Source organism: Peromyscus maniculatus, chromosome 17, assembly GCF_049852395.1.
Source record: "Peromyscus maniculatus bairdii isolate BWxNUB_F1_BW_parent chromosome 17, HU_Pman_BW_mat_3.1, whole genome shotgun sequence".
In the NCBI taxonomy this organism is placed as follows: Eukaryota; Metazoa; Chordata; class Mammalia; order Rodentia; family Cricetidae; genus Peromyscus; species Peromyscus maniculatus.
The window spans coordinates 11,510,751-11,523,037 of record NC_134868.1 but is presented as its reverse complement, the minus strand read 5'-3'; the positions used below and the strand labels follow the sequence as shown (position 1 = coordinate 11,523,037).

Sequence of the window (12,287 nt, the reverse complement as noted above, 5' to 3'; positions counted from 1 at the left end):
CTAAATATTGTGTTTTACACGTATGTATGTTTTCTCTTTCGAATCTCTCCCTTGGTTATAAGAATCTCAATCACAAACTTAGGATGGATGAAGGAACCTGCATTTTGTCCCCATGAGAGGAATTTGGTTTTTGAGTACTAGCTTTGATAGGTCTGATTTATCAGAGAGGTGTGTAGACACTGTTGTCCTTGGTCCATTCATAGCCACATCAAGAGACATGATCTCGAGAAACCGGACCGTGAAGCTTTGCGCTTCCTCTTTCCAGCCAGCGCCGAGCGATGGGCATCTCTCGAGACAACTGGCACAAGCGCCGCAAGACCGGGGGTAAGAGAAAGCCCTACCACAAGAAGCGGAAGTATGAGCTGGGACGGCCCGCTGCCAACACGAAGATTGGCCCTCGTCGTATACACACAGTCCGAGTCCGAGGAGGCAACAAGAAGTACCGTGCCCTAAGATTGGATGTGGGGAACTTTTCCTGGGGCTCTGAGTGTTGTACTCGGAAAACAAGGATCATTGATGTTGTCTACAATGCATCCCATAACGAGCTGGTCCGCACCAAGACCCTGGTGAAGAACTGCATCGTGCTTATCGACAGCACACCATACCGACAGTGGTATGAGTCTCACTATGCGCTGCCCCTGGGCCGCAAGAAGGGGGCCAAGCTGACTCCCGAAGAGGAAGAAATACTAAACAAAAAACGATCAAAGAAAATCCAAAAGAAATATGATGAAAGGAAAAAGAACGCTAAAATCAGCAGTCTTCTGGAGGAGCAGTTCCAGCAGGGCAAGCTTCTTGCCTGCATCGCCTCGAGACCAGGCCAGTGTGGCCGGGCAGACGGCTACGTGCTAGAAGGCAAGGAGCTGGAGTTCTATCTGAGGAAGATCAAAGCCCGGAAAGGCAAATAAAGCATCATTCATAGCTCATGTAATAAAGGTGTTTATTGTTCTATAAAAAAAAAAAAAAAAGAGACATGATCTCTGTACAACAGCCAAGTCTTTATAACTATTTTTTTTAAAACATGTATTGTAGTCTAGTGTGAAGTATTACGTTACATACTGGGGATTTTGCAAACACTTTGTTTTTTATTTAGTTGTGTACGTGTGTGTGTGTGTGTGTGTGTGTGTGTGTGTGTGTGTGTGTGTGTGTGTGTTTGAAGTGTTTAGAACTGCATTGTGTATTTGCAGCTCAGAATGAAAGTCGTGGGATTCTGTTCTCTCTTTCACTCTGGCTACAGAACTTCAGCCCAGATCATCATCAGGCTTAGCAGGAATTGCCTTTACCCACTGAGTCAGGTTTCTGGCTCCTGGGGCTGGACATTTAGCAAAACTGTTAAAAGTTTCTGTCTCTGAGGTGCCATGAAAAAGTAGATAAGATGACATGGACAGTAAAGAAAATGGGCTTGCGTGTGAATGTATACATATATATGTGTGTGTATGAATATTGCATATGCATATATATGAATGATAGTGGAAAGTATTATAATAGAGCATATATTCAGAATATTTTTATCCAGAGGATAAAAAAAATCAGGACAGAGTGGGTGAATGAAAAAGAAGATATTAAAATATGTACTCAATGAGATAGTTAATAAATTAGCACTTATTTCTAGCCTTTCAACACTCATTTGAAAGACTGGACAACAGGGTTTGCTAATGTAATTGTTTCCCTATAAGCAGATTTCTTGTTTTCTTTTAGAAATGACATGGCCTATATTGTTGCAACGTGAAATACTGAAATGGGTAGAAGCTAAGCTGAGGACAGGCATATTCATATTTAAACATCATTAATAAATCTGAAAACAGTTATGGTAATATCCTTACCAGAGGAGATGCTAGGAAGCAGAATAGGATGCAATATTGGGGGGGGGCACTGTGCAATCTGCCTTGCTGCAGTGTTTGGACCAAGACTAACATTCCAATTAAAATCATTTCTTATCTGTTGTTACCTTCACTGCCTGCAATTAGTGGTGCACTTGCTTCAATACGCGTGGGTGATAAGATAGCCAGTCAAACATGCCATTGTAAACCATTCACAAATCCTTAACAATCATTAGGAAGTTATTTCATGCCAAAAAGGAAAGAAGTAATACTTTTTAAAAAAAACTCTAATAAAAAATAAAAAGAAGAGGAGGAGGGAGGTTGTGGAAGACATGAACTTGTGAGGGGTATGTAGTGGGAAGCTTGCAAAGAGCTGGAGGTGAGGAGAGGGTGCAGGATGATCTTAGTACATTGTATTTATGTATAAAATAGAGTAAATAAAATCTTGAAGGGACAACGTTTACAACTGAAGATGAAAAATGCTAAACACTCAAGTCAAGAACATTTTACTGCACAGTTCATTTTTATCTTTTGAGTTTCAAATGTTCCCATCAACAGATAAAGCTGACAATATATTATGGTATGGAATTGGTGATATTATGGATGGTAATTTGACATTAAACTTATTAGATGATGAAATATGAAGTTTCTTAGGGACAAAAGATACATTTTTTTCTGGAATTATTGTAACAGTTGCTGTTTTTAAAATTTTTTAACTATTGGTTCTTTCTTTTAATATCTGTGAAATGTTTATGGAATTTTTTCACAAATGGTGTTTGATAAGAGAAGTTTGACTATATTTATATCAGCTATTTCCATAACCGTAGGCATTGCCCTGAGCTGAGCTCATTTACTTGAGGAGCTACTGAAACTTTCCATGTGTTTTGCAAGGCCACCCCCATTATCTGCATGAAAGACTACTTTTATTATTTTTATTTTGGTGCATGTGTTTGTATGAGTGCAGCTATCTGAGAAGGAAAAAGAGTGATAGATTAGCTGGAGCTAGAGTAACAGGTAATTTTGTGAGCAGTCTGACATTGAGTGCTGGGAACTGAAATGGGGCCACCTGGAAGTGCAGTATACACTCAGGACTCCTGAGACATTTCTCTGTCCCAGGGACTCTTTTAATCCAGAGAAAATAGTTGTATAAAACAATTCGTGAGTCAGTGAAGGGTTATTTGAAGGGGCTTTTATGACACATCTATAATGTTTTGTAATAGGGAACAGAGATTTTAAAGTTGACATCTTGCCAAGAGTACAAAGGACCAGAAAGAGTTCAACATTGCCAGATTGATATTTTCCTAAGACTATATAAAATAATAGTAATGATGATAATAATAATAATAATAATACACCTGAGATGCTTTATTGAAAATGAGGTGTATGCATACACATGAAAAGCAGAGTTGCTGGCAAAAACATCTGGGCATCTATTACTAATCATATAATCTCCAGTGACTACTAATAATCAAAGGAAACCAAGTTAGCTGCACAAACATGACAAGTTTCACAGAAACATGAAATGTAGGGGTGACATGGAGAGAGATGCGCTTTCTTCACACTTGGCATCGTCAGAGCTGATTTGTGAATTACATAGACCCCTAAGAATGGGTTCATGTTGGCATAGGTAAGCAATGTGATGATGCTACCTATACTCGCTGACTTCCGGAAGAAAAAAAGTGGCATTGTTTTCCTAGTAAGTGAAAAGAGTAGTGTGAAAATAGTCTGATTTTAGGAGTGATTCAAATCTGTGGAGGCCCTGCTAAACGTATTTGCTGTAATTACCTAGTTATGCATCAAATCCAAAGTCAAATCCCCACTTTTATCATTGTAAATCTCAGAAATATTTTCTAGATCCTAGAGCAATTAAAGTGAAGTGCCTGTATCCATTTTTTTTCCTGTTTGATTACACTCAACCCTGACATCAGCAAACTCACTGTCAACTGTTCTTATTTCAGCCACCTCAAAACTGCAATCCCAGCAGCTTTAGCTCGGGTAAGCATGTCAGAAACAGGGGTATAGCTTTGGGAATTAAATTCAAAAGCCCAGAACTTTGAGAGAGCCTTTGTCCAGGAAAAAGCTAAGAAAATCCTTCTGCATAAATTCCAGAAAATAACATGTTCTTTTTTCTGATCATTAGTATTTTTTACGTGTCCACCAAGTGCCAAATATATTTTCTTTATTCACTGGAACGTGTAGCACACCTCTAATATATTCATTTTGATAGCCAAATCATTTTGATAGACTGGAAAATGCATTTTGAGATTTTTATATAATATAAAAGCAGCATGAAACTCCATCAAAACTAATACAGGAAGGTAAAAATTATCAAATGCTGTACTTGCTGTGTGCTAGGCACTAAGGTTACTGAAAATGGAAATTCATATTGCCCTTTTGACAAGCAGTTCAAATGTAAGTGCAGACCTGGACAAGCAATGTATTACACTGCTTTATAGTAATATCCTAGTCATTAATACCTCAAGATAGATGAACAAATTCTGCTCCATTCAGTAAATTCATAGTTCAATATAATAGTTAAAATCTATGACAAAATACAAATTAATTATTGTTATGTCTTTTTCAGGCACGTCAAATGATTTACCCCTAACAGAAACCAGTGATAAAAAATAGCCGAAGAGATGGTACAATGTGAGTGCTGTCAGGATTAGTCTAGGTAGAATGAGTGCTGTGTAGAATTGAAAGGCTGGGAGCCTGGGGATGTCTGTGCCACCTGTCACCCCCATTTAACAGCTCTGAACTTGGTCAACTGCTTAGAATATTATTGCACCATTTTTCAATCTCTGCCTGTGGCAGCTTAACATAGTCACGCACACTTTCTTCCATTCCCTCTCTACCCTCCCCCTTTCTTTTCAATTTAAGTTAATATAGACTACCATTTCTGAAGGTAGCCCTGGGGCCAAGAAGAATATTTATATCTGCTGCTACTCAGACAATAACAGAGCCAATAGAGAATGCCATAGATTTTTGCACTCTCCCCATTATGTTTCCCGGCTTCCTGTGGGTATTCTGTGAAAGACTGTGGGTGTTCTTAATCAAGAAAACAACATATTTCTTTCATCACTCTGTCCTTGCAGTGTTTTCATTTAAACAGATTTCTTGTCAAGTGATACTGAATTTTCAGTAATATTTTCTTTATCCTTGGAAACATGTACAATGACTCTAATAATATATTATATTCATATTTGGTATTCAAATAATTTTGAAAGACTGGAAAATGCATCTTGAGATTTTTTTCTCTAATATAAAAGCAACAGGAAACTCCAGCCAGACCAATACAGCTAAAGAGCAGGTATCTTTCAAATCTCCAGTGTGAACAGAAGAAAAGCAACTTACCTCAAATCTCAAAAGTGTAACGAAGCCAGAGATGCCAAAGCTAGTTCAGTGCCTATGGTTAAGGATTTCTTATACCTCAGTATGAGAACTTTTTCTGTCTGAGGGTCCTGGAATCTGTAGTTCTTGGTGCTTCTAAAACTGATAAATGGTAGACAGACAGACAATAGAAAAATGGAATAAATAGACATTACACATTGAATATGTCTATATAAACACAAACCAATAAGTATTTAAATTGTTTCCAAGGAATCATTTAAGAATTAAATATAGGCCTGTGAGACAGCTCCACTGGAAGTGGATGTCAGCGGACTTCCATGTCTTGGTTAGTCAGAACTTTTGGCTGCAGCTCTTACCTAACTTACTCTTCAGGTACAAAACTCATTAAAATGGACCCTGTTGACTTGATTAATAACGTTGTAAAAATCAAAATGGTACATGGTAACCCTTCCTAAAAGTACTTGACTTTCTTTAGGTGATGATTTAGCTCTTAGGTTAAATTTTCTAAAATTCTGCATAATCTTTTATTCTGTGACTTTGGGCAAACACAACATATGAACCAGAAACACACGCCCTTAGGAGGGGTGACAACAGCAGTGACAAATCCCTTATGAGGGTGTTCTTTGATTGATGCTGTCCACAAGTAGTTGATCAGAAGATATTCAGGGGATATAAGCAATATTTTCTATTTTGGTTTCCTAGTCATGCATTTACGCTCATGGAGTAGGCCTGGAAACCAGACAGAATGTAGCTGGTTATATCCATGAGATAAATAATCTTGATTGTCAACTTGACACATCTGGGAAGAGGGAATCTCAATGGAGTATTGTCTTGGTCAGGTCTTCCTATTCTTATGGCTATGAGGCATGTTCTTTTATCTAACTATTTTTTTACACTTTAATTACAATAATTATCCCTTCCTTTTTCTTCCCCCAGACCCTCCTATATTACCCTCCCGATTCTCTTTCAAATTCATTGCATTTTCTCTCATTGTTACTGCATGCATGTATATTCCTAAATATAACCTACTCAATCTGTATAATGCAACTTGTCTTGCACACACATAGTCAGGACTGGTGATCTTGTTTTAGATAACCAATCAGTGTGATCCTGTGCTCTTCTACGGGAGAAGACTATGTCTCATCTCAGCATTACTTAATTGCCTGTAGTTCTTTGTGTAGGGTTGAGGCCTTATGGGTTTTTTCCCATCCACTTTGACATGTCTGTTTCTGTTGTCCTTGCTCAGCTCATATTTGGGGAGTCACATTGGTGCAATTTTATGGCATTGTTAAGAAACACAATCTTAGAGCAAATGCTCCAATCTTCTGTTTCTTAAAATTGTTAATTTGTACAGGATGTTCTTAGTGATGCCATCCCCAGACAGATGGGTCTCGGTTGTGAGAAAGGTAACTGAATAGGAACCTGGAATCAAGCCAGTAATGTTGGATTTTGCTTCAAGATTCCTAACTTGGGCTCCTTCTTTGACTTCCTTCATTGATGGATGTAGCATGAAGTTAAAATAAACTGTTTCTGTTCAAATTGATTTTATTTATGCTGTTATCATAGCGACTGAAAGGAAACTAAGAGAAGATATCTAGGCCCTGTGTTGAGTTACTAACTCAGGATATCTCAGGATGATTTGAGAGCTTTAATTTCTAGAATGTTCCTGAATGATAACCATGTTCTCTGAAACTGTTTTTCAAAAGTGAAATTTTGAATATCAGATTTCATACCCATAGTGTCTTTAAAAAATTGAATGAAAAATTATTTGTGAATATTATTTCTCAAATTCTCTCTTCCATCTCATTTTTTCATAATTGCTTTTACTTCAGTTGCAGAAATGGGGAATATTTCCAGACTCCTCCACAGATGTGTCGCTCCAGGTTGTATCCCACTGGGTTATGGCCTCACAAAAGTCCAACTACTAATGCTGAGAAACCGAATGACCCTAATGTATTCCTAAATTACTTTTGTGAGTAAGAAAATTTCCAAACTTTGCCTTCGATAAAATGAAGGGCAATCTAATAAAAATTCATCTGGCATATTTCCAAAATTAATTTTGTTGTATAAATTACTCTGTGAATTCAGACAGAAGGAGTTCAAACTCATTTAGTGACATTGACATAAGAAATTTCCTTTCATTTTCCATCATTCCTTTGTCATTAAAATGTGTCAGTCTTTATTATATTGTAGAAAGAATTATAATAATATGTCAGGTCCTGAACCCTGTGTCACTCCAACAAAAGGTAGCCATTCTCCGTAAACAAATGAAACAATCTTAGAAGGGGCAAATCATTCCACAGCTATTATTATTCAATGTGCTTGAAATAGATCTGTATTTATACTAATAATACAAACATATTAAAATACCTAGTGCATTTATACTGCTTTGAACAATGGTTAATGCAAATTGTTTTCAGAATGATGTTCCAAATTAGAAGAAGTTTTGTTATTACTTAAATTCATTTAGTGGTAACAAAGTTTTAAAAAGTTATATAATCATTTACATATTTAAATTATTTATTGCTGTGGGATAACAGACCAGGAGGGACATAGAAAAACTTCAGCTACAATTTATTCAAAGAATGACCATTAAGCATAAAATGGTCTAATTAGGTTAGAAGACTGTGAAGTAATGGGAGGCCTGCAATACAAGTTCAGGAGAAAAGAGAACTGTGTAATTTTGGAACTTGTTCATTTGTTTTCAAATGGAGGAGAGTCAGTCACATCCATGTTTGGGAATATAAAATATGTGACAATTTCATTGTTGTGTGTATTAAAGTATGTAGCGTCATGACATCACTTCTATTATAGTCCCGTACAGAACTCTGAGAACATTTCAATTGCAAGGACCAATAGAATTAAAGGCATAATTTCTGCACCAGGAGTCCTTGATCCATCCACAATCACACCAAGAGGAAAAATAAATTTTGAAATATGCCAGAGCATTTGTTATTTGTTTTTTAACAAAACTTGTACTCAGCAGAAGCTACTTTGCCAGATTGTTCAGGCCCAAATCAACCTCAGTACAGTGCAATCTCAGGTGAAGTCAATTTACCCAAGTTAGGTGTAAGAGGCTGACCTTGGGCAGCACACAGACCAGAGTCCATAGCTTACTACATGACTGAGACACTTAGTCATCTCATGGAATGCACAGCTTTTCTGTGTGTCTTACTTACAAAAAGTCTATTTCCAGAAGTTCATTTTCAGTACTACTTTATTTTTGGTTATTCAGGGAAATCGGAAGGCAAGTTAAATGGATAATATTACCATCATCACCATCACCACCATCATCATCATCATCAAATTCATCATCAACAACAACACATTCTTATGTAAAGAGTAAACATTAAAACCAGACTCAGATATAACAGGGTTGCTAACATTATTTCCAGAGGAATTTTAACATTATAGTTAATGAGCTGAAGGATCTAGTCAATAAAGATAAAGTAACATGTAAGGTCAGTCCTGAAAGAAAATGCCATGAGAACTCCTTCAGAGGCAAATGTCAGAAAATGGGATCTACATAGAAAGATGTCAGGAATGTCAAAAAAGGAATAATAGAACCAGGCTGCAGTGGTGCACACCTTCAATCCCAGCACACAGGAGGCAGAGCCAGGTGGATCTCGGTGAGTTCAAGGCCAGCCTGGTCTACAGAGTGAGATCCAGGACAGGTACTACACAGGGAAACCCTGTCTTGAAAAAAAAAAAAGAGGAATAAAAGAAAGTAAAATAAAATCATGTATTGTATAGTTCTCAACTGATATAACAATTTATTCAAAATAAAAATAGGCCTGAATTGGAAAGCATATATGTTTACTAATGTATTCTTTTCAGAAAATTATTTCCTTCAGTTTTTGAGATTATAATATAATTATATAATTTCTCCCTTTCCTTTCTTCCCTGAAAATGCTCCCATACACTGTCTTTGTTCTATTTCATGGCCATGGCCTCTTTTTTGTTAATTTGTATTGCATGCATATATGTATATACACATACATACATACACACACACACACACACACACACACACACACACACACACACACACATTCCTGATACAGAAATGCAACCTGCTCAGTCTGTATAATGTTACTGGTATCTGCGTCCTTGGGCTGACCATCTGGTATTGGATAACCCATTGCTTTGCTCTTCCTTGGAGAAGACTATTTTCCTGCTAGCATTCCTTTGTTGCCTGTAGGTCTTGGTGTAGGATGGAGACCTCCTAGGCTTCTTCTAGTCCTTTGCTCCTGCCAACTTCATCTTGTTTATTGTTGTTGTCAGTTCATTCTCACCAATAAGCGAAATGAATGGCAGTGATGATATAAGGAACAGAAGACAGGAATTGGAAATATTTGCTGGTTATAATAGTAGGGCTTGCCACAAGCCAATTTCTTTTCAAGAAGCAATGTGGTATTGATACACTTTGAAGGCGTGGTGTCACCAGGATCTCACTTGGTGTTTCCCCAAGGCACCCAATCCTTGATAGAGTTTGTCATACAATAAAGTAATGTACACTCCAGAGGTAAGAATGGAAAAATGGTCAAAGAGGGGACCAATGTATCAATTTTCATTTTAAGTCTCTAAAAGAAGTTGTTTTTCTCAAAGGCCTTTATTTTGTTTATGTAATTGACAAATCCATTTGGTTTACCTCTTAGAGGTTGGAAAATGGTGTGTTTATTTTATTTTGAACTTCTCAGAAAGGATCCTTCTAGGTAGAAAGCTTATAATGGATAGAATTCTAGAAGCTACATGTAGTTATCTGTTAATAAACTTGTAGAACACTCCTCCCAGGGCCAGATATATGACTCCAGTCACATTTCTCTGATTAGTAAGTAAAACTCTATGGAAATTGTCTTCAGTTTTATAAATTGTTAACTAAAAGGGAGCAGTCCAGCCCCAGTGTCCTCCAAGGTTGCAAATATGTAAATAGGTACCTAACAAAGAGGCATTGTTATTAGTCATATCAATAAAGTAGTAATGTTTATCTTAATAACAGGCTAAATTCATAATATATACAAAATGATGTGGTATAGCCTGTGGTATATTTTCTTAATTAATGATTGATGCAGGATGGCCACGCCCATTGTAACTGGTGCCAGTCCTAGGATGTGGCCATGGGATATAAAAGATACCAGGCAAAGCTTTTTCTCAATGGGAAAGTAGTTATCTATAGATGATGGTAGAGCCTTGCTCCAAAATCTCAGACCTCTCCTCCATGCTTGTACAGCCTGGTTATGATAGTAGAAATTAAGTGATACTTGAATTATATCTCTGATCCTAGGAAGAAAGTTCATACTCCCAATTTACTAGAAGTTCCTTGATGAAAAAAACAGGAGAGAGAAAACTTTTCCTGATTAAATCTGTTGACAAAAAAGATGTGACACTGAATATTAAATCACCAGAAAAGTGTTGTTCAGATAGTGCAAATGCAACGTGCTTCTCTACCCAGCTTTCTCCTCTATAATTGAAATTTGGAATAGTAGACTACTCTAAAATTTCCAACATCAATTTTCCTTTCCCTCTACTTCATTTTTTTAAACAAAGAATTAACTCATATAACCGTGAAAATAAATGACATTGAGACTAGAGGATGGTTTAGTGGAGAAATTTCTGGGTGAACAATTTGGAGGATATGAGTTTGAAACCCCAGAAGTCCTGTGATGTCAGGTGTGGTAGAGCATATCTGTAATTCCAGCACTCCTATGGAGAGATGTGAGTTAGCAGCTGGGGAATCCCAGAGCTCATAAGGCAACCATGGCATATGCAACTGCAGAACCAGAGATCTTTTTTCAAACAAGGCAGAAAATGAAACATGATACCTGAGAATGTCCTCTGACCTCTACACATGTGCTGTTCCCCACACATGAACACCCACACTCATAGACAGGAATGCACACACACACTCACAAAACATACCCCTGCAGATAAATAACAAGTGATAGCTTCTCAAATATCATAGTATGACCACCTAGCATTATGCAGTCTCAAGAAACAAGCACTTTTATAGTTAGAAATTAATGTACTGAGAAATGTCAGTTCCTAAACTTGTGTCCTCCTTACTAGGTGGAAAAATAATCATTTCACTAACTTCACACTCTTATTTTTCATTATTCCCTTAACAAGTTCTTCAAATACCCGGGAAACTACTGTATTGTCTTATTCTGTAGCCGAAAGGTTTCTCTGGTCCTGCCAAGTCCCTGCAGTCTTGTGGCCCACTTATAAAAGAAATGACGCCTACAAGAAGAAAGATTTTGATGTGGCCTTAAACTCACATTGGTCTAGACAGATCCCTGCCTCCCAAATGATAGGATTAAAGATGTGTGCTAACATTGCATGACTTTTGTGTTTACTTATAATAACTGGCTTTTTCCTCTGATTTTCAGGCAAGCTTTATTTATTAGAGCACAAATAAAATATCACCACATTAATCTTTGACACCAATTTAAAAATTCTTTTCTTATACTAGGACTCAACCCAAGCTAACTACAACCCACCCACAAAAAAAACACAGTGTTTAAAAATGTTGCATTTATCTAATGTTCTTAGTACTCACCCATAGTTGACTAGTTCACACTTTTTTCTTGATTAGCTACTCTGATTACCTTTTGCTTATTATTTTTACTTTTCTTTCTTTGGGTCTATCCTTCATTTGTAGGTGTTTTTTTCAGAGTGTTATCATTTTTATATGTCATTTAGCTATAAGCTACTACCTTTTTATACCAAAATTTTGAGACTTGTGCTTGTGCTGTAGCCCATAAACATCTGGTGATGGGATGGCCAAACACCCTAATAGTTGGGTCACAAACCCCATCCAAGGACTGAGGAATCTGAATGCAGACATCCACGGCTAGGCCCCGCGTGGAGCGCCGGGAGTCCAATTAGCGAGAAAGAGGAGGGTTTATATGAGCGAGAATTGATGAATCCAAGGTTGGATAAAGCACAGGGACAAATAACCAAACGAATGGAAACACATGAACTATGAACCAAAGGCTGAGGGGCCCCCAACTGGATCAGGCCCTCTGAATAGGTGAGACAGTTGATTGGCTTGATCTGTTTGGGAGGCATCTAGGCAGTGGTACCAGGTCCTGGGCTCGTTGCATGAGTTAGCTGTTTGAA

General features: G+C 37.4%; 1 pseudogene across 1 annotated transcript; it reads left to right on the top strand.

The window, feature by feature from the left end:
* Positions 1-236: 236 nt before the first annotated feature.
* On the top strand, positions 237-918 carry LOC143269016 (small ribosomal subunit protein eS8 pseudogene; annotated as a pseudogene). Its single transcript, XR_013045275.1, has one exon. The product of XR_013045275.1 is annotated as a small ribosomal subunit protein eS8 pseudogene (transcript).
* Positions 919-12,287: the final 11,369 nt, after the last annotated feature.